Raw genomic sequence first — 20035 nt, 5'->3', positions numbered from 1 at the left:
TACCCCCCACTCCTTCCAGCACATGTAGTAGACCCAACTGCGGTTTACGAGGGAGTTCCCAGCCCAGGACCTCCCGACATACAATCCCACACCCCTTTCCAGAACCCAGCCAAGGAACTACAACTCCACACTGTGTGGATCAACGTCCCCACCTCCTGGCCACATTAGAGACAGTCTGGGGATGCAACCAGGCCTGCCCGCCACAGTCTCTCCCTTGTAAAGTAGACCCTATGCAAGTATTTGAAATGAATGAGCCGCAGGCGCATTGCTATGGCCGCACCTCTGGGGGCCGCCAGCGCCTCCCGCCAATCTTCTTCCTCCAATGCCCCCACATCCCTTTCCCAGGACTCCCGAAGTTTCTGCAGTGTTGTGGAACAATGAGTAACTAACGTCTGGTATATGCGAAATATTTTTTGTCCACCAGATCGCCCATAAATACCTTTGCCTCTAATGGGCTAAATTCCGGGAGGGAGTCAAGACCCCCCAGACTCGGTGTAATGGCATGACGGAATTGTAGATACTTAAAGAATTGGGACCAGGGCATGCCATATTCCTCGCTTATATCCTAGTGTCGAAATTCCAATGTTACACAGCCCTGGAAACCTTGGAGAGACGCCAGTTCAGGCAGACGTCCATTATGCCACAAGGGGGTCTCCTCGGTCAACGTGCCCCACCATCCCATACGACGTAAGGTCTGCCTCCAGATTTGAAACACTACCTGGGTGGCCGGCGGCAACCTCTTCCGTAGTTGCACCAAGTACAAAACTGTGTGTAGTGTGTTGGACCCCATAAGATGTCGTTCCAAGGCGTATGCCGGATCCCCCCCTGTCCCCATACCACCATTCGTTCAGGACCAGGAGATGGGAGGCTTGGTAGTAGGAAAGTATATCAGAGGTCGCCAAACCACCACAGTATGTTGACAAAAAACAAGTGCGCAGCGCAACCCGCACCGCGCCTCCCGCAAAAGAAACTGCCCCATCGCCGAATCGACTTGTCGGAACCAATGGGGTGGAATCGGTAGGGATGGTTCTGTAATTGGTAGAGCAGTCGAGGAAGGGCCACCGTTTTAAAGACGGCCGACCTGCCATAAATAGTCAGGGGCATGCGGGACCACGTCTTCATCTCTGTCCGGACCCGATCCCAAACTGGCACCAGGTTTCGCTCCCAGGAGACCGTAGGAACCTCGGATATAAACATTCCCAGAAACGTAATACCCCTAACCGCTACCTGTAGTGTGGATGCCCAGTCGCCCACCCCAGGACGCTCCCCCAACACCCAAAGGGTCGATTTGCGGGGATTCATGTATAACCCCGAGGTTTCGCCAAATATCTGCATAATCTGTAGTAGACGCGGCCCGACCTGTTGAGATTTGTGAGGAAAAACAGGACATCATCAGCGTATAGCGCAATTCTATCCGATGGTCCAAGCTCCCATTCGAATCCACGCAGCTGCGCATCTATGCGCACCCATGCCGCCAGCGGTTCCATGGCAAGGGTGAACAGGTACGGCGAGAGGGGGCAACCCTGCCTAGTGCCACGCCCGATGGAAAATTTAGAAGATACGGCCCATGTTATACTTTATTACGCTTGGCTAATTTTTATTCTTTTTTGGAATACAAATTCTCCTGGGATAGCAGTGTCTTTTAGCTACCATGTGATGCCCAGTTACTCCCCGGTCACATTCATTACTCCGAGTCATGGTCTTCCCGTTCCATTTCTTAACAATGAACAGCTTGTCTGCTCTACAGAAACCTATTACCGAGCAAAGTTCAATACTTCTCCCAATATGGCGTTGCCGACCTGGCCCAGCATGCATGAAGGGGGAAGTGCGTCATCCACACATCCTGAGAGTACCAAAGAAACTCAAGAAAAAAAACACAAGCCAATCACCATAAACAGAAACTGGGAGGGAGGGATGGGCTCAGGAATGAAACGGGAAGACCAGGACTGGGAATAATGAAGATAACTGGTGAGTAACTGGGTATTACCTGCTCGCCTTCTTCCCGTCCCATTCCTTAACAAAGAGCCCATACCCATGCACATGGTGACTGAAACACAGACCAGAAGTAGGTAGCAAAAATCAACAGGTCAGTGCAATGACAAAGGAAAAATAAATAAATAATAAAAGGAGTACAAACCACAAAAGATGTACAACAGACAAAACATGAGTGCTAAAAGCAGCAGAAGCCGCCATCCCCCAAAAAAGACGGGAAGGGGAAACAAAAACATCAGGAGATGCCCATGTAGCTGCACAGCAGACATCATGGAAGAAGGCACCCTGAAACACGGCCCAAGAGGAGAAAAAGAGCACCCAACGAGCCAGAATGTATAAGGAAGGCACAAAACCCCACAGAGAGACCACAGGTGACACATAAGGAAGTTACAAGCCAAATTCACAAAGTCCCCAACACATCCAGAGTACGGCTAATCCCAAACTCTGGAGAAGACTATGCAGGACAAAAACCCTCAGGACCACCTGAAAACAGGGGCGCAAAGGAGGACCAGGCCACGCCAGAAGCACCAAGAAAACAAGTTACTTACCGGTAATTTTAGTTCTCCAGTATTGGAATCTTTCATAGATTCACATGCCTGAATCATTCCCCGTCGTCGAGACGGGAGACTCCGGTATATAAAAAAGCAGTGCTTAGTAGTATAGCAAACTGAAAAGAGGCCTAGGCCCATTTCCCTTTTGCAACCCATAGCCTTTGTTATGTAAAAAAGGCCCAAACTTTTCCCTGAACCAATCAGAGCTCCTCACTCTCTAGAACACTCCTGAGAGAACCTTCTGCCCCTCAGATTTTTCGCGCACTTGTGCATATCACACATTTCTTGTGCTAAATCCAAGGTGAGCCTCTCAGGGGAGGAGGGTGGGTGCATGTGAATCTATGAAAGATTCCAATACTGGAGAACTAAAGTTACAGGCAAGTAACTTGTTTTCTTACTCCAGTATTGGAACTTTCATAGATTCACATGCCTGAATCAGAATAGCGAGCAGTGAAAAAACAAAGAACATTTTCCTGATACATTACATAATCATGCAATACCATTAGACAATGAAGCATAATCTCATAAACATATATTGAATATGCTACTTACCAGTATGCATCTGTTCTTGGCATGTAGGGCTGCTAACATTCATATCTTAGCATTAGATCGCCGCCTAGTGTTGGGCTCGGATGATTGCACATTGTTGTCCTGGAAGAGTCTTCGAAGTATCCTGAGATAGGTGGCTCCTCCCCTGGACTACAGTGCGCATGGGCATCGGCTCCATCCCCAGATTGTTTTTCGCCATTGTGGCAGGAGATGGAGTGAAAGTGTAAAGGATGTCCATGCTAATGAATAAATACAATAGTATATCTGCAGCTGCGACAGGCACCGGGGAGGAGGGCGGGCGATATGAATGTTAGCAGCCCTACATGCCAAGAACAGATGCATACTGGTAAGTAGCATATTCAGTTCGAGGCATGTGGGCTGCTAAATTCATATCTTAGCATAGAATACATAGCAGTCCCTCCATCAGCGGCGGTTGCCCGTGCCAGCTGCAGAAACCTGAAAAAGTGTCTTGAGAACAGCCTGTCCTACAGCTGCTTGCTGCTTGGAATGCACATCAACACAGTAGTGTTTTGTGAAGGTATGTGGTGTGACCCACGTGGCTGCTCTGCAAATATCCTCTAAAGGAATGTTCCCTAGGAAAGCCATGGATGCCCCCAGTTTGCGTGTGGAGTGCGCTCTGGGGGGTATTGTTAAAGTGCGCTTGGCTTTCTGATAACATATCTGGATGCACTTAACAATCCACCTGGCTATCCCTGCTTTAGAAATTGGGTTGCCTTTGTGTTGTGGTGCGAAGGCAACAAAGAGTTGTTTTGTCTTTCTAAAGGGTTGTGTTCTGTCTATGTAGTACATCAACGCCCTCCGTACATCTAAGGTATGGAGCATTCTTTCCGCCACCGTTTGCGGGTTTTGAAAGAATGCTGGCAAGTCAATAGTTTGATTAAGATGAAACTGTGACACCACCTTAGGAAGGAATTTAGGGTTAGTGCGTAGCACCACCCTATTTGGGTGAATTTGAATGAACGGCTCTTGTATGGTGAGCGCTTGCAGCTCACTGACACGCCTCAGAGACGTAATAGCTATCAGAAAGGCCACTTTCCACGTAAGGAATTGGAGCTCACACGAGTGCAGTGGCTCAAATGGTGGCCCCATCAGTCTGGTGAGAACGACGTTGAGGTTCCACACCGGAGCTGGTGGAGTTCTTGGGGGAATGACTCTCTTCAGACCTTCAAGGAAGGCTTTAATGGCGGGCACCCTGAAGACAGAGAGGTGCTGCCTGTTCTGAAGATAAGCCGCTATGGCTGAGAGATGTATCCTAATGGAAGTGTACGCCAGATTGCACTTGTAGAGATGTAACAGATAACAGATGATGTTGGGAATAGATGCATCTAGCGGGTTGATGTCATTGGACGTACAGTAGATGACAAAACGCTTCCACTTAGCAGCATAGCATGCTCTAGTAGTAGGTTTCCTCGCCTCCTTGATGATACTCATGCATTCTGGAGGTAGGTTAAGGTATCCAAACTCTAGGACTTCAGGAGCCAGATCGCCAGGTTGAGCTGTCGTGGATCTGGATGCTGAATGTCTCCATGGTTCTGCGTCAAAAGACTGGGTGTGAGGCGCAGTCTTTGATGCGGCACCACCGAGAGTTCGAGGAACGTGGTGTACCAAGCTTGGCGCGCCCACGTTGGAGCAACCAGGACGAGAGTCATGGAGTGCTGCCTTAGCTTTCTTGCGACCAGCGGTATTAGAGGGGCTGGCGGAAAAGCGTATGCAAATTTGCCTGACCAGTTCATCCATATCGCATTCCCCTGCGACTGTGGGTGAGGGAACCTGGCGGCAAAGAGTCGGCATTTTGCGTTCTCCTTTGTTGCGAACAGGTCTATCTCCGGATGACCCCACTTTTGGAAGAACGGGTGGAGAACAGAAGGGTGTATCTCCCACTCGTGCATCTGATGGCTGTATCTGCTGAGCAGATCCGCCATCTGATTGTCCTTGCCCGGGAGGTGTTCTGCCATGAGGAAGATGTTCCTCTGAATGGCCCACTTCCACATGCTCTGAGCCAGATGAGACAGCTGTGGCGAGTGGGTGCCTCCCTGCTTTTGAATGTAGTACATCGCGGTCATGTTGTCCGTCCGGACTAGCACGACCTTGTTGCTCAGATGTACAATGAAGGACTTGAGCGCCATGAAGATTGCCATCAGTTCCAGATAGTTGATGTGCATCTTCTGTTGCTGCGTCGTCCATAGTCCCTGCACTGTGTAAGTGAGCACATGAGCTCCCCATCCCTGGAGAGATGCGTCCGTTGTCAGGATAATCTGCGGCACAGGCTCTTGGAACAGTCGGCCCTTGCAAAGGTTGTGTGGAGTCCACCAATGCAGAGAGTCGTATGCCCGACTGGTAACCAACACTAGGTCTGTCAATTGCCCACGAGCCTGTGTCCACTGATTCGCTAAGCACTCCTGGAGCGGGCGCATATGCAACCGTGCGTGAGGGACTATGAAGATGCAGGAGGCCATCATGCCTATCAACTGCATGAACACTCTCGCTGGCAGGGAGTGTTGTGGTCTGAATCGTTGGATCAGCGACTGAATGCTGTCGATTCTGACTTGGTTTGGCTGAGCCATGGCTGTCAGGGTGTTGATCGTAGCACCCAGGAACTGCCGGACATGTGCCGGCTGGAGATGCGATTTTGGGTAGTTCAGGGAGAAACCCAGATCGTGAAGCAGGCGAATTGTAGTCGACATGTCTGCGGCGCACTGTTGCTCCGACTTGGCTTGTACGAGCCAGTCGTCTAGGTAGGGGTAGACATGGATATTCTGCCTCCTGAGGTGCGCCGCCACTGTCGCTAGACACTTGGTGAACACCCTCGGGGCTGTTGTGACTCCGAAGGGTAGGACTTTGAACTGGTAGTGCCTGCCTTGAATAGTGAACCTGAGATATTTCCTGTGTGACGGGTGTAGTGGAATATGGAAATAAGCATCCTTGAGATCTAAGGTTGCTAAGAAGTCTCCCTGGTTTAGCAAGGGAAGAATCTGCTGCAGTGTAAGCATGTGGAAATGTTCCGATAGTATGTACAGGTTGAGGGGACGTAGTTCGAGAATGGGCCTGAGAGAACCGTCCTTCTTTGGAATAAGGAAGTACAGGGAATATACCCCTGTGCCTTCTTCCCCCACCGGCACGAGCTCGATTGCGCCTTTTTGCAGCATCGCCACTACTTCCTGCTGCAATAAGTGCAAGTGCTCTGCGGACATAGGCCTTTGCCTTGGTGGGATGTTGGGTGGAGTGGACTTCAACTCTAGGCAATAACCATACTGAACTAATTGTCGCACCCACCTGTCTGTGGTGATGTTTCTCCAGACGGGCAGGAACTGCTGCAGTCTCCCCCCGACAGGTGTTAGGTGGTCGGGGGGCAGTGACAGAGAGTCACTGTTTGCTCGGAGTAGAGGTGCGGGAGCTGTTGTTTCCTCTGCCGCGACCTCTGTTGCTGTTGTTCCTATAACCTCCCTTGGTCTGCTTAGTGAACGAGGCTTGCGCCCCACCTTTGGAGAACTGGGATTGTTGACCCATCTGTCCTCTGGTGACTCCACGTGCACCTGAGCGACGAAAATTGCCGCCACGAAACTGTTGGGACTGCAGAGCCCCCATAGATTTAGCAGTTTCCGTGTCCTTCTTTATCTTCTCTAAGGTGGTGTCAACATCCGGACCAAACAGACTATCAGGATTGACCGGCTGATTCAGGATTGTCGTCTGAATATCCTGCTTGAACCCTGAGATGCGGAGCCAGGCTTGTCTTCTCAGCATAACGCTAGTGTTGATAGCCCTAGCAGCTGTGTCCGCAGCGTCAAGTGCACACTTGATGGCTGCGTTTGATATTAGTTTCCCTTCCTCAATAAGCATCTTGGTGCCTTCTTGGAACTGTGGGGGCAGGTGTTGTATAATTTGTTCTAGGGTGTCGTAGTGCGCCCTATCATAACGCGCCAGGAGCGCCTGTGTATTTGCGATGCGCCAAAAGTTTGCCGCCTGTGCAGCCACTCTTTTGCCTCCTGCCTCAAGCACTTTGGACTCCTTGTCCGGGGGAGGAGCTTCACCCGTTGTCTGGGAGTTGGCACGTTTCCTGGCATTGGCAACCACAAGAGAGTCCAGTGGCAACTGTCCCCGGATGTAGACGGGGTCCGCAGGAGCAGGCCTGTACTTCTTTTCAATGCGAGGGTTGACCACTCTAGCCCTCGTAGGCTCCTTAAAAATGTCTCCAGCATGTTTGAGAACACCTTTCAGCATAGGAAGTGTTTTTACTGTCCTCTCAGATATGGCAAAGGTGTCAAAAAGGAAGTCTTCCTCAACCGGGTCGGCATGCATGTCCACATCATGATTGGCCGCCGCCCGTTCAATTAGTGCATGAAATCCTGCTGAGTCCTCAGTCGGGGATGCACGTGCATTAAAGGTCTGCGGGTCGTGGCCCGCCCCCTGGGTGTTTTGGTCACCAGAGTCGTCGTATGAATCTGGTTGTACATCAGGGTCATCGATGGGGAAATTGTACTGTTCATCCTCATCATCTTCCTCACCCACAGAGTGTTCTGGGGAGGGAGTAGGGCTCCGTCTTGGAGGAGGCTGAACCGGCTCCGTGAGGCCTACGGCGTCAAGGGGCACCCTCTTCTTCTTCAACGGGATGACGTAGGGGTCCACCGGCTCCGAAGTGATCTTCCGTTTATAGAGGGTCAGCTTGCCGGTGGCAGCATCGATGAAATGCTCTGAATCGTCCACCGATTCGAGTACACGACGTGGAAGAGGGTCTGGCAGTGAGGAAACCTGCTTCGGAGCCGATTTCGTCGAAAACGCTTTCGGCGCCTCCTTAGGTGGCAAGAGAAAAAGGAGTTTCCCTGAAGGCTTAGCCGGAGCGTCCTTTTGCGGCTGCGGTGATGGCATCGGAGCCGATGGAGCAAGGGCCTTCTCCCTGATTCTCTGCAGTGACTCCGCAATAGGGGACGGTACACTGCCAGTTGGTTTTGTCGCCGACAAGGATGCTTTGAGCGGTCCCTCGGATCCGACGCCCTCGCGGGCCTTGTGCGGTTTGGGCGCGGAAACCTTCTTCGGGTCCTCCGAATCTTGAGGCCGGGGCGCAGACTTCTTGGGCGTAGCCTCTTTGGAGCCGACCTTGGCGGGCTTGGACGGCGCCGGAGCCGTTGATCCGAGCCGACTATCTTTCTTGGGGGCCCCTTCATCGGGCGTCGGCTTCGATTTCGGAGCGTCGGAATCGACCGACTTCCTCGGCTTCTGCGGACCGGAGGTCGACGGAGCCGACGGGGTGACGGGCACCGACTTCTTCACAGGCACGGCAGCCATCTTAGGAACACTCGAGTCCTTTGGTTTCAGTTTCGATTTCGGGTCGGCCATTTTAGGTGTTGACGACCCCGACGGTTTCAGTTTCGGTTTCGAAACATCGTGCCCAGCAAGTGAGTCCGAAGCCGGGCCTGAAGGCGGGGCTGTGGCTTGCGGCAACGGGTCCAGGGTAAGGCCGACAGGCGATCCCGTGTCCCGGTCGTCCTCGAAACTTTCGGGGCAGAGCTCGTCCGCAGAGCTGTCCGCCGCGGCCCCATAAATTTCATCGTCGTCTCCTACCTCTTCGACGTACTCGAGGACCGGACCCGCGACTCCGTCGTCGTCACCCGGATCCGCCTCGACCTCCGACTGTGAGGGGGAGATTTGTAGAAGGTGACCCTGGACCTCTTCTTCCGGGTCGCCGAAGATGTTCTCCGGATCCGGGGCCGCTTGCCTAGCTTCCAAGCGCACCGCGCGCCGAAGCTTGAGAGTTTTCTTGGAGCGGAACTGTGCACAGGCCTTGCACTTGCCGTCGTCGTGGTCCGGTGAAAGGCACTTGTTACACACAGGGTGTAGATCGATGTGTGGGTACTTAGACCCACAGAGCGGGCAGTACTTGAACGGGCTCCGCTCCATGTCCGTAAAGGCTTGCTGTCGTGTCGCGATGAGAAGGCCTCAAAGTTTAGAAAGCGAAGAAAACTCCGCTTATTCCGGCTTCAAGAGACGGAAGACTCGAGACCGAGCGCAGACAATACCGACGCAAGAAAATCGAGGCCTTTTGGCCGGTAAAAGATAGTTTTACTTGGTTCCGACAGTAAGACGTCGAAACCACATCCGAACCCAATGGCGGAAAAAAACAATCTGGGGATGGAGCCGATGCCCATGCGCACTGTAGTCCAGGGGAGGAGCCACCTATCTCAGGATACTTCGAAGACTCTTCCAGGACAACAATGTGCAATCATCCGAGCCCAACACTAGGCGGCGATCTAATGCTAAGATATGAATTTAGCAGCCCACATGCCTCGAACACATACTTATATAAAATGTGACTTTGTAAACAAAAGAAATTATGGATGGAGCAATGCAAGAAAGGCTCACCGTTACTGGATGATATTCCGCAGTACCGCCTCTCCCACCGCCGCATCCGATTCCGCGGCTGCCTCCAAGCAGTAGTGCCTGGTGAAGGTGTGCGTAGATGCCCAGGTTGCTGCTCAGCAGATATCCTGGATTGGCACTCCTCCAAACAATGCAGTGGATGTGGCCACTGCCCTCGTGGAATGGGCACGGACTTGTGCATTCAAAGGCTTTCCAGCAGCTTGAGGACAATAGACAATTGCACTGGAAATCCATCTGGCAATTCCCCTCTTTGACAGTGGGAAACCTTTCCTGGGTGCGCTGAAGGCGACGAATAACTGGGAAGACTTACGAAACGCCTTAGTTTCTTTCAAGTAAAATTTTATACATCTCTGAACGTCCAGCGAGTGTAATACTCTTTCTGCCGCTGTTGATGGATGAGGAAAGAAACGCTTCAGCACCAATGGTTCGTTCAAATGAAAATCAGTTGGCACCTTTGGAATGAACTTCGGGTTTGTCCTGAGAATCATCTTATCCTCTTGAAATTGCAAGAAAGGCTCCTGAATCGTGAGCGCTTGTAGTTCACCTACTCTTCTCGCCGAAGTCAATGCGATGAGAAGAGCCACTTTCCAGGACAAGAACTTCAGGTCTGCCCTGTGTATCGGTTCAAATGGTGGCTTCAACAATTGAGAGAGTACAATATTCAGATTCCATAAAGTTGGTGGAGGCTTTACTGGTGGAAAGACTCTGAATATTCCTTTCATGAATTGTTTGATAATCCTTGAGGACCATAAAGATGGGCCTGACGATGATCTCCTGTAGCGGGATAACGCAGCCAAATGCACCTTGATGGAGGCGTGTGCTAATCCTGACTTTGCCAACAGCAGAATGTAAGGTATAATTTGATGAGGTGCAGCAGTAAGAGGGTGAACATCATGCCTCTTACACCACAGACAAAACGTCTTCCATTTCATTCTGTAGGTTTTGTTGGTACTCTCCGCTCTGGCCTTGGACAGGATCTCCCTACATTCATGTGAGATGTTCAGATGGCTAAACTCACAGTGTTCAGGAGAAAGGCTGCTAATTGCAAGGATTTCGGGTCCGGATGGCGCACCTGCCCCTTGGACATTGTCAGAAGCGATGGAATCAGGCGCAACCGAATTGGACGGTCCTCCGACAGCAGCAGCAGTTCCGTGAACCAGTGTTGTCTGGGCCACCACGGGGCTAGGATCAGCCTGCATGGCTCTTTCTTGATCGTCACCAGTACGCGGGGGAGAAGAGGAATTGGAGGAAAACCGTAGGCAAAGATGCCGGACCATGCCACGGAAAACGCATTCCCCCAAGATCCCCTCTGGGGAAGCCAGCTTGCGAAGTACCAGCATTTTCTGTTTTCCTTTGTAGCGAAGAGGTCCACCATCGGTGTACCCCATCTCCGAAAGACGCTGTCCAGGATCTCCTGGTCCAGCTCCCATTCGTGGCAGGACGATTTTAGCCTGCTGAGAGTATCCGCCTTGATGTTTTGATCCCCCGGGAGGTGTTCTGCTGTCAATGATATTCCCTGCTGAATAGCCCATTCCCATATCTCCTGGGCTTCCTGAGACAGGGAGAGAGATCTTGTTCCCCCTTGCTTGTTTACATAATGCATTGCCGTAGTGTTGTCTGTTCTTATCAACACCGGCGCACCTTTTATCCTTGGCAGAAAAGACAGTAATGCCAAGCGGATCGCCCTGAGTTCCAGCAGATTTATATGTAATTGTTGCTCCTCTGCCTTCCAACGTCCGCTGACCTGAAGGTCCTGAAGGAAAGCTCCCCATCCTTCTAACGACGCATCCGTCGTTACCACTAGCGGAGCTGCTCTTGCTAGAAACGTCAGTCCTTGAGATACATTTGCCTTTTGCGTCCACCACTTTGCTGCCTGCAGCATGACTGGTGTCACATTTATTGTATCGTCGAAGGATCCCTCCGACTGACGCCATTGGAGAATGATCTGTTCTTGCCATGGTCTCATCCATAGCCTGCAGCAAGGTACCAGTGGAATACAAGAGGACATTGTGCCCAGCAAGGATTTGTACCTGCGGACTGAAAGAGACTTTCTTTCTCCCAAGTCTTGGAAGAGGGACACAATCCTCAGCTGTCTTTCCTCGGAGGGAAATGCTTTGTTGCATTCCGTGTCCAAAATTGCCCCCAGAAATGTGATCACTCTTGCTGGGTGGAGGTTCGACTTTCCCTCGTTGAGAGTCAATCCTAAATTGGCGAATAAGTCCATGCAAGCTTGCGTCGACGCTCTGGCCTGTGTCTTTGATGGTGCCTTGACTAACCAGTCGTCGAGATACGGAAATATTTGATGTCTTTGTGTTCTCAACACAGCCGCCACTGGAGCCAGGCATTTCGTGAACACTCTTGGCGCTGACTTCAAGCCGAATGGCAGCACCCTGAATTGGTAATGGCTTCCGGCTACCCAGACCCGAAGGTACTGCCTGTGTGCAGGATGTATTGGCACGTGGAAATACGCAATGTGGTCATATGATCTCCTGGGTTTAATAACGGAAGGATGTCCTGTAGGGATACCATCCTGAAAGATTGTTTCTTGAGATAGGTGTTTAAGGATCTGAGATCCAGAATGGGAGTAAAACCCCTTGTTTTCCTGGGATTTCGGTACCGGTTCTATTGCTCCCTTTCGGAGCATTGCCCGAATCTCCTGCCGGAGTTGATGCAGATGATTGGCTCTTTGGTGCATCGGTGGCGTACAAGGGGGCGTCTGAAGACATTCTAGGGTGTGACCGAATTGAACTATATTGAGGACCCATTGGTCCGTTGTAATTGTCCGCCAATTGTGAAGATAGTGAGCAATCTTTCCACCCAGGGGAGCATCTGACAGAGCCGGAAGATGAAGGTCGTCATTGGCGACGGGTGTTGTCCTTTCCTCGGCCACCACGTCCTCTTGGAGTCGATTTTGTGTATCCTCCTGACTGACGCTGGTTATATTGTTGACGGTACGGCTGCGATGCGGACTGATAAGAAGATGAATATCTCCCTTGTTGTGGTATTCTCCCCTATACGAGGATTGCCCTCTACCCCTGGAGCCACGAAAAGGGGTTTTCCTGTACTGCAGTGTTCCCAGAGCCTTTGCAGTATCAGTATCCTTTTTGATACTTTCCAGCGTATCATCTATATGCTTTCCAAATAATTCTTCTCCATTGAAGGGGAGGTCCAGGATTTTGTTTTGAACCTCCGGCCTAAATGCTGTTGCTCGCAGCCAACCTTGCCTGCGGAGGACCGCAGCTCCTCCAAGGGATCTAAATGCTGTGGTCGCTATATCCATAGCGCAGTCTATGACTTCGGCCGAAGTCCTCTCACCTTCCATAAGAATTTTCTTCGCCTCTTGCTTCTCTGGATCTGGCACCAGGTTAACGTATGGAGACAGGTCGCACCACATCTGCCTGGCATACCTCCCCAATATCGCAAGGGCATTTGCGGCTCTTACCAGTAGAGCAGACATTAATGAAAAACGCTTCCCTGCGTTATCCAACCTTCTGCCCTCATTGTCTGGAGGTGTTGCAATCGGAGCAGATGGGTTCCTGGATCTCTGTTGTGCCGCCTGCGTGATAACAGAATCCGGTTTGGGATGACCGAAAAGGCACGATGGAGCATCGACCGGTGCTTTATACTTTTTATCCAGTCTGGCCAGAACCGGTGTTACCGTCGCTGGCGTCTCCCTGACCTTCAATCCTTCTTTCCAGATATGAGACTGTAACGAGGGGGACCCGGACCTGCCTGGCTTACCTGTGTCCCCTCTCTTTACACAGCACACCGAGACCTGGAAGACGCCGAATGCTGTGTACAGCCCCGGACCAGAGGTAGCGGCAGAACCCTGTTTCTTTAACTGGGCCGAGCTTGACCCTGACCACGCCCTCCCGTCCGAGGTAAAACCCTGCCCCGAGAACCTGCAGGTGTGTTTTACACCCAGAGGAAGTGGAAGTGACTGGCGTGAGGACGGAGAGGAGTGGGAGTACGGACCGAGCGAAGAGGACCGGCGAGAGGTCGGAGAGGAGGAAGAGAGAGGAGACCATCGGAGGAAGGAGGAAGAGAGAGGAGACCGTCGGAGGAAGGAGGAAGAGAGCGGAGACCATCGGAGGAAAGAGGAGGCGAGCAGAGAACAGCGGGAAGCGGAGGAGGCAGGACGAGGAGACGAGGAAGCCCCGAGGTGCGGAGCCGAGGAGAAGAACGGAGAAAAGCGGAGACCGGGACGAGATGTCCGCGACACGCCAGGAGGCCACCCTAGAGGCGCTTCGCCCAGCCACGCTTCAAGGGAAGTGTGGCTTGAGCAGGTACGGTCACGCTTTGCGGGTTGGGCGGGTCGTAGGTGGGCTAAACCACCCTGAGTAACCGGCCCCCTTCTAGAGTAAAACCCTACCTTCACAAACCCTCACTTGTACCTGGGTCGAGTAGAGTCACGTGTGTTCCTCACCCCTTTCCCTGAGCACCTTTCACAACCCCAGCCTAACTACGCTTTCCTTCTTTCCCGGTACGCTGGACGGGACGGGACGACAAGACGAGGAGAAGCGGCCTACTAGTCCCAGAAGACCCCGGGAATACCAAAGACCAGGAGCGGTGAAGCGTCTAGAACGACTGTCAGAAGAAACGGACACGCCTCTCCCCTACTATCGAAAGACGATTCAGAAGAAGCGCTCTTACAAACTAATAAAGCCATCCTTACCCCGAGTACCAGTGTCCGTGAGTCTGTTCGAAATCCCACAGAGACACTATAGGTAGAGATCGTACAGATGCGAAATCTGAGCTGATATTCCGTAAAGAACTGAAAACAATCCTGTTCCCCAACCCTCAAGACCTCAAATAGGGCTTCTTAAGGAAAATAAACAGCAGCTTCTAGCGCGGGGACACACCAGCAGGTGTAACCAAGCGCTTTATAAAATTTATAATATATAGATTCAGATCTCCGATACGAGTCCTTAAAGTCATATAGAAAACATTCAGTTTTTTTCTCTGTCATGGTCAGTGCAAACCTCTTAGTGGCTCTCTCCATCAGATTATGAAATCCACCAATGTCCTACAGGTGGCGAGTCCACTGGCCTCTGCGGAGGAGTTGCAGGTGATGGGGCGATATAATCATGCCTTTCTGCACTTGTGTCCGCAATCTCACCATCCTCCTGATCCTCATCCGAGGTATCGTGGTGTGTTGTCGGTGGTGGGGACCTAACAGTAGGTTCCGGCACAATATCTCTCCTCCGAATCGGAGTTCCTGGAACCGATCATGGACGTGGAGTAGCCTCTATGGCCTGTTGAGCGACTGGAGTCACTGGATATCTCTTCCTATAATCCTCCAACATTCCTTGGAGATCCTTCAACAAAGAGGATGGTACACTGGTCATCTCCTCTCGTTGCTGTTGCCGATATCGATGTTGTTCCTGGGGTTGTTCTTGATAACCCCCATATTCTTCCTCAGAATCGTATTCTTGGCACTTGACCTGTAATTGTGAAGGGCTACTGGCAATACCATACTCTTCATCCTCCTCCGAATCTTCATCCTCCAGTAAGTGAGACGGTAGCAATGGGTGAACCTTGCTTGGAGATGTAACCTCAGGTGTTATAGGTTTTTTCCAAGGCACCAACCTTTTTTCTGGTGTTTTTTCCCTCGTCGACGAGCCAGTCGACGAGATTCCCATCGCCGTCGTCGACCAAGTCATTGTCGTCGACGCTACCGTCGACGTTGTAGTGACCGTCGTCGACGCTGTCCTCGTCGACGTAGTCTTCCTAGTCGACGCTGCTATCGACACTGCCGTCGTCGACACAGTCCTCGTCGACGCTGCCGTAGACACGGTCGTCGACGCCTTCGTCGACGGTGAAGTCGTCGACGCTGTCTTCTCACCAGCCTTCTCCTTCGTTGACGACGGAGGTGTTTTCGTCCCGTCGACGGAGTTGATTTCTCCTCAGAAGGGGCAAAAGATCGTTTGATGATAATCTTGATCTTCTGAGGTGACTGTGGTGGATCTGAGGTGGATTTTATTCCTTTCACCTCACCAGCAGATCCCTTCTTCCCCTTAGATGAGACTGAAGGGGATTTTGAGGGACTGCGCCCTGAAGACCCTGGAGTGGTCTTTTTTGGGGCCTTCTGAGGTCTTTCCCCTGAGGAATGTGTCTGAGGAGATCTACTTCTCTTCTGAGATCTCTTAGACGCCACAGATTCCTCCTCACTCTCACTTGAGAGGATTTCCTTCCTGGCTTTGACTTTCTGAATCCAGATCAGAAGCCTTCCCTCACGATCTCTCAAGGTTTTATTTGAAAAGGAACGACATACCTTACAATCTGCTGCCTTATGGTCTGGGTAGAGACAGTAGATGCAGTCCTTATGAGGGTCATCTGTATAAAGCCTCTTCTTGGAGCAGGTTGAACAAGCTCTAAATAATCCTTTTTTCTCTTTTTCAGACATGGTTGATGTAAAAACCTCAAATCCAAGTCAAAATACTGTAGAAGTAAAGAGTTTGAGCAGAGCTCAAAGGAGACTCCCTAGCACAACGTGCGGTAGAAAAATCTGAGGGGCAGAAGGTTCTCTCAGGAGTGTTCTAGAGGGTGAGGAGCTCTGATTGGTTCAAGGAAAAGTTTGGGCCTTTTTTACATAACAAAGGCTATGGGTTGCAAAAGGGAAATGGGCCTAGGCCTCTTTTCAGTTTGCTATACTACTAAGCACTGCTTTTTTATATACCGGAGACTCCCGTCTCGACGACGGGGAATGATTCAGGCATGTGAATCTATGAAAGTTCCAATTATGGAGTAATGGAAGATTGTTATACCTTGATTCCTACAAGTGCATCTTCTCCTTAGCTGCTCAGCCAGAATGAATGTGATGACTGTGTGGAATGTTAGAATGCATGATGACAGAGAGAGTGGAATGTTAGTGTGCCTGCTTCTGTGGAGAGAATGACAGTTGAAGAGAGTGGGCTGAGCAGCAATCATGCTGCTCCTGGTGGGACCTCTATGAAACTTGTAACTTACTACTGAACCAACCAATAAACCTTCTACTTGAAATATACCTCCTGGCTACCTGTGATCATCTCTGGAATTTACTTACAACAAAGATCCTGGGCATTGACCGCACAGCAAGGGACAGGAACCAGAAGCAAAAAGACCCAGCAAAAAGTGAGCCACCATAGAAACAGGAAACAGACCTGTCCCCTACACCAAGAACCAAATCACCCCCAAGGAGGACTGCAAGATGCCAGTATCGAAGGTCCATGAGAAACCCGGAGGGAGTGAGGCACTGCAAGGGAACAACCAAGTGCCAAGAGGAACAACCATCCAAGCTACAAACGCCCAGCCTGAGTCGCAGGAGAGAGGACTGGCTGAAAAGAGGAGCAATCAGCGGAGAAGGGTGTCCAAGAACCAAAGAACTCAGACCGCACCATGAGGGAATAAAGCCACAAATAGAGGGAGAAGGGCCAACACCACCAAGGCAAATAGACCCAGACAAGCAAGGCCGAACCAGAAGTGAAACGGCCGATAGAGAAGTGGCACACCAAGGGGCAAAGAAACTGAAGGCTCTCCACCACTGCACAGAGAGAGAGGAAACTGCCCCAGGCCACAAATTGGCCAAGCCTTTGGAGAAACAGGAAACAGAGACCGGCACAACCGACCAGGACGAATGTCCAGTACACAGACAGCACGAGACCGAAGGAGAGGACAAATACTGACCAGGCCAAGGACTGGAGAGCCCAGAAATGCGAATAGCAGGCCAGGAACACCTCAGCAGTGTCACACCCACAGGCGCATGCAGTGGCATCCAAGCCAACGAGAGATAAGAAATGAACCCCAGAGGAAGAGGTGACAGCCACCATCAGAGAAACCCTCACCGCGGGGGACCCAGGAAAGTAACCGCTGATCCAGGAGAAGCCGGAAAACAGGGAAGAAAAGGAGATGAACCATCTACCACAGACCCGGCAGGCAGAGAAGGACAGACCTCCAAGGAAGGAGAAGAACCCAAGTAGTATTGCGGACAGAGGGAAAAGGGCCCCGCAGAATCACAGAGCCAGCAGGTCCAACATGGTCGAAAAACCCACAAATGGTAGCAGTACAAGCACAACAGCAGACCATTCAGACGGAATGAAAATATGCAGGAAAGCGCCCAGCATGATGAGGGATGCAAGGACTGTATACAGAGCAGAACCGCAGCCTCCAGCCCGGGAACACACAAAAAAGAAGAGGAATAACATTTACCCTCCATGACATAAAAAAGAATCCTGCCATCCGGGCAGCCGGTGGAACACACCTCCGTGACCCAAAAAGCTGGAACCAGGGCAAACCCCCCCGAGGAGCGCAACATAAGGAAGCACAAAGCGCAAATTCACCCAGAAGGCATCATGGCGATGAACAGAAGGCACAGTCACCCAACACTACGGTAAACATCATAACTACCTCAGAAGGAGGAAAGGCCGAGAGGGCCTGCCAGGATCTGAACTATAAGGCCAAACACCGGCCCCAACCGTGGAAGCTGGAGGCCTCCAAACAACCAGACCAAGCCAGCCCAATGTTGAAGACACCCCTGATGCCAAGCCCACTGCAAACACGCCCACAAGAGAACACCATGACAGAAAAACATTGGAAAATGGCACCTGGCCACCCCATGCCCGAAAGTGGAAAGTGCACATGCGCCCAGAAAGGTACCGTGGTACGAAAAACAGAAGAGTATCGCAACCCAACTCAAGTGGATCAAAACAAAGCCCATAGAAGAACAAAAATCTGAGGGGACCGAATAAATTCAGCAGCAGCAGAGTGAGAGGGGCGTCACCACTGGGGAGAGAAAACCCAAGCAGGACCCAAAGAAAGCGCACACACAAAGTGACACAGCACAAAGGAACTCGGCCATCAACCCCAGAAGGAGTAAAAATACTAAGAGGGTATGCAGAGAGCTGAAGCAGATTGCCAAAAAGCAGGAAGCAACAAAGGCGACCACCCGTGCCACACCACTTGAAGGCATCCGGAGAGGTCGGACCAGGGGTGCCAACGTAACCCCCATGCAAAAAGTAGGAAAGGAAACAGGCCACAGCAAAACCCAGCCCCCTCGCCCCAAGACCACTGTGCGAACCCCGGCGAGTGGGAGCAATCAACATGCCCATGACAGGCGGGCAAACAGAATGAGGAGACCCCAAAACGCCAAGTGCAACAGGGCGAGGGACGTGAAGGTGCCAAACCCTGGACCACAAGCCATGCTAGCTTATGCAGAGCTACAGGGGCCAGGAACACCAAAAACACTGCACAAATACCCAGCAAGAACGCGTGGGCGCCAGCCCCACCTGTGGAGGTAGGGAGATGCAGGTAGGAACGATCCGGCCTATAGAGGACTCCATTCAGCAAGCCTGGCACGCTATAACAGGGCAAAGGGCATAGCAGCGGCAATGCCCCAGCAGAGATAGGCAATCAGATCCTGCGAAGCAAAAACCCAATCTAGGAGTCCGGTAGAAAAGGAGCCGGAAACCAAACAAACCTAGGTGGACTTTTAATGGCTGACCAGAGGCAATCGCCTGAATAACTTAGCACACTGCAATAGGTTCAGAGGCACTCGCAGCACAGTGAGGCATAGCCGGAAATCGTACTTGCGACAAGCCCATCACAATGTCTCCAGAGGCGAGCTGGGAACACAGACATCCTGTCCACAGCGGCAACAAGAAGACTGCTGCTGACACCCAGAGCGGGACCGGAACCCTTGCCCAGAAGAAGCCAGCAAGATCGCTGCAAAGGACGCACTGTTGCCTGTGGTGGGACTCGAAATCCAGCAAAGGAGGGGCCTGGACCAAACAAGACACCGTCCCCGATGCAGCCCCTGAGCTACAGCTCCTGGCTGCTGAGAAAAGAACGGGCATTATGACTATCAGTGCCGCTAAAGTACCGCTTCGTATTGCAACACTTTAGGATACCTCGCCAACATAGGCAAGAATCAAATCCTTGCTCACGCACAAATCCTTGCCAGAGAGAAAGACACCGCCCCCCACGTTGCCTCCGAGCCACAGCACAGGGTAGCGGGGTATGAGAACGGGCACCAGGACGCTCAGTGCCGCCACCCGCCATCAAGAGGAAATGCCTGCTGAGCAGGGCGCATATGGAAACAATGGAATAAAAAACAGTGTGGCTGCTAAAGCAAGTCGCAAAACACAAATAAAAATAAAAAGAACTTACACGACTCAGCTAGGCAATTGGTCTGAAGCATACAGAAACATAAAGAACAGGATGTGTGGATGACACACGTCCCGCTTTATGCATGCTGGGCCACGTAGGCGGTGCCATATTGCGGGAAGTACTCGACTTTGCTAGGTAGTAGGTTTCTGTAGAGCAGACATGCTGCTCATTGTTAAGGAAGGATGGGAAGAAGGACGAGAAGGTAATGGGTACTTACTCTAGCTCTTTGGAAGGAGTGAAAGTGTTGTTGGGTAACCCTAGTGTTATTCGCTTTAACCTCCTACACGTTAGGTAGCCGAGCCACAGCTCTTTATTCTGAGCATGAGACATTCACGTTATGTAATAACAACATGGTTTTGTATTTACTGAGACAGCCAGGCAGCAGTGGTTGTGAAAAGCAATAAAAG

At 51.4% G+C, this 20035-nt stretch overlaps 1 protein-coding gene across 4 annotated transcripts in view; it reads right to left on the bottom strand.

Moving 5' to 3' along the window:
- Positions 1 to 20035, bottom strand: part of SH2B2 (SH2B adaptor protein 2) — a 487294-nt gene that overhangs the window by 50670 nt on the left and 416589 nt on the right. The window lies entirely within an intron of this gene.

The sequence above is a fragment of the Lissotriton helveticus genome, chromosome 3_1 (assembly GCF_964261635.1).
Source record: "Lissotriton helveticus chromosome 3_1, aLisHel1.1, whole genome shotgun sequence".
NCBI lineage: Eukaryota > Metazoa > Chordata > Amphibia > Caudata > Salamandridae > Lissotriton > Lissotriton helveticus.
The sequence above is the reverse complement of the archived record's forward strand: the minus strand, read 5'-3'. Positions and strand labels throughout refer to the sequence as shown.